The sequence below is a fragment of the Mus caroli genome, unplaced genomic scaffold (genome assembly GCF_900094665.2).
Source record: "Mus caroli unplaced genomic scaffold, CAROLI_EIJ_v1.1 scaffold_20051_U1_1, whole genome shotgun sequence".
Lineage (NCBI taxonomy): Eukaryota > Metazoa > Chordata > Mammalia > Rodentia > Muridae > Mus > Mus caroli.
In genome coordinates, this window is record NW_018388620.1 from 1 (window position 1) to 2920 (window position 2920).

The following is a 2920-nucleotide window of genomic DNA, read 5'->3' on the forward strand; positions in this document are numbered from 1 at the left end:
CAAGCTCTCCTCTTACAGGGAAGGTGCACAGATATCTGGCGTTTGGACCTCCTCCTGGCCAAATATGAAGGCCCAAAACAGGACCTTTCCCAGAACCTGTGTTGCTTTGTCAGGTCACAGAAGCTGTCAGCTTCTGTGGTGCACACTCTCACCTGTGCAGACTAAGTTCCTAAGTTTGGCGGAGTCCCGGAACCCCTATATTTGTCTTAAGATAAGGGCCATTAACACTAATATACAACANTGAAAAATTTATCATAAGATAAATTTTCAACTTAAATGCAAAAAAACACTACAAAATCTTAGATCAATATGACTCATTTTTGCTAATGGATCAAACAAAGACATTTTGAACTGGAACAATGACACAGTCCCCCGCCACCACAAACCCCGGTTCTCATCATATGTACATGTTTTTGTGCATTGATACACATGTGAAGGGACTGACATTGTCTTCCTCTCACTTTCCTGTGTCCCACATATGCAGAACTAAGTGTGGGGTGGTCAGAGAAATCTCCACTTTACAGTTCTTTTCTGCCACATTGTGAGTCCTCACAAGCCTTCTTTGGTGATTGGGTTACTTCACTAAGGATGATATCTTCCAGATACATCCATTTGCCCAAGAATTTAATAAATTCATTGTTTTTAATATCTGAGTAGTACTCCATTGGAATATGAAAGTTTTATATGTGTACTGTTGATAGAATCCTGTTTTACCTTCACTGAAATGTTGTGTTTGTTATAACAAGGAAGAGAAATCATTATCATGATGAGCAAATGCTGAACTCTCAGGAGCTGTAAATGCTTGTAATGTTCTAGCAGAGTTCTTGCCCATCCCAACTGAAGCCTCACAGCAGCCCCGGGTAAGATAACAGCTATGCTTAATCTCCATTCTTTGGATCGGGACATGGAGTCATGGAGCTCATAGAAACCCCAAGTAGTCACTACTGAGTACCAGATATTAGAGTAGGATTTGAATTCATGCTGAGATCAACTTACTGGGAACTTTTCTATGATTCTTTGTGCAGGGATGAAGGTCATGAGAGAACACCTGCCTTATGCAGAGACAGCCATACAATATATCCCTAGCACAGTAAATGAACATTTGAGTAGTCATAAATAAATAAGGCAATTCCAGTTATTTTCTTACATCAGAAGAAAATTAGCTTCATAGTATGTGGTGTTTAAAGGAGATGGGGCTCTTATTTAGCATTTGGGAATGTCCCTAAATATCCTTTCCATTTGCAGGACTTCACTGCATTATGCATACGCCCACAACCATCCAGACGTGGTGACCCTATTATTACAAAATAATTCCAGCATTAACATCTGGGATGATGCAGGCTGCACAGCCTTGATTAAGGTAGCTATTGGCCATCTGTTTTGATATGAACTTGACTAGAGGTTGTCCTTGTTTGGTTTCTGTTGCTGTGATAAAACACTGACCAAAAACAACTCAGGAAAGGAAATGGTTATTTGACTTACATTTACACATCACAGATCATTCTCAAGGGGAACCAGGGCAGGAGCTCCAATCAGGAACTGGAGGGAAGAACTAAACTGGAGTTGACAGGAGAATGCAGCTTTTTGATGGCTTTTTCCAAGGCTTGCTCAGCCTCTGTTTTTTTTTTTTTTTTTTTTTTTTTTTTTAATACAGCTGAGGACTTTGTCCCAGGCATGCACCAACCCCTAAAATCTGGGCTTTTCTACTTTCATCTAAATTAAAAAAAAAAAATAGTCCATATAGTTGCCCAGAGACCAGTTTCATAGAGGCATTTCCTCCAGTGAAGATCTTTCCAGCTGTGTTAAGCTTGTGTCACATTGGCAAAAAGAAAAAAAGAAAAAAAGTCCAAACCAAACAACTAATCTCTGCACTGCAGCAACCAAACAGCCCAGCCCTGAATCCTTAGCATATCTAGGTGTGTTGGCAGAANCCTTAAATTCTACCACTGGGAAAGAGATGTGGTGGGGAGATTATAAAGTTAGGCAAGCAAGCCTGGGGGTTCTTCAAAGACCTTGTGTCTAAAGAGAGCGATAATGTGCAGAAGTGAAACTCTATGTTTTATTTAAGGGAAACTATTCAGTACAATGGTAGAAACATCTCTCTTGACTTCCTTGAATTTAAGATGTATTTCTTTGTACAATTTTACAGGCCACCCAACGAGACAATGTGGATTGTGCTTCTGTATTGCTCACCCACAATGCGGATCCAAATCTGATGGATTTCAGTGGGAACACAGCCTTACATCATGCTGCATCCAGGGGTAACTTAAGGATTGTAAAAATGCTCCTTGAGCACAACGTAGACATTGAAGCCAAAACTTCATTCCCAGGGCACCTCTAGCAGTGACACGCACATCTATTTTCTACACGCAGAAGCTCACACATTCTCACTGAATCTGTTCACAGGAACCCTTTATTTTCTCCAAATATGTTTTTCATATTTTTTGGTAGTTCACTCAAAAAAAAAAAAAAACCAGCATAGTGTATTTTGTCTCAGAATTGGCCTTGATTTTAAAATTCAAAAATAAAGGATTTAGGACCATACAAACATCACATATACACAGACAATAAAAATAAATTCATTTCAAGTTAAGTGATTATAGAAGAAATAGAAATGTGTTGTTGCAAAGAAGGTACTGATATGTCTTTGGCTCGGGATGAGGGTAGACTGGAAATTAAGAAATTTGGTCATTGGAGAAAGTATGCCAAAAATGTTATTTAAGTTTTTAAAAGTTTTGGTGTACATGGGAGATGCTGTCCAGCTTGTGAGATAATTCTTAGTTTAGAAAAGAAATATATTTGAAACACAGGTTGAGAAACTCTGCCTCAGACCCCTCTTGAGCACACTCCTTCAACAGGGGCACCTGCTTGTGGACGTTGTCAACAGGGGCACAGCTAAGTGTACTCTGTATTTCAGGGC

General features: G+C 39.5%; 1 pseudogene; it reads left to right on the plus strand.

Annotated features, from left to right (window-relative positions):
- The first annotated feature begins 1245 nt into the window (after window positions 1-1245).
- Window positions 1246-2920, plus strand: part of LOC110287706 — a 3149-nt pseudogene continuing 1474 nt past the window's right edge.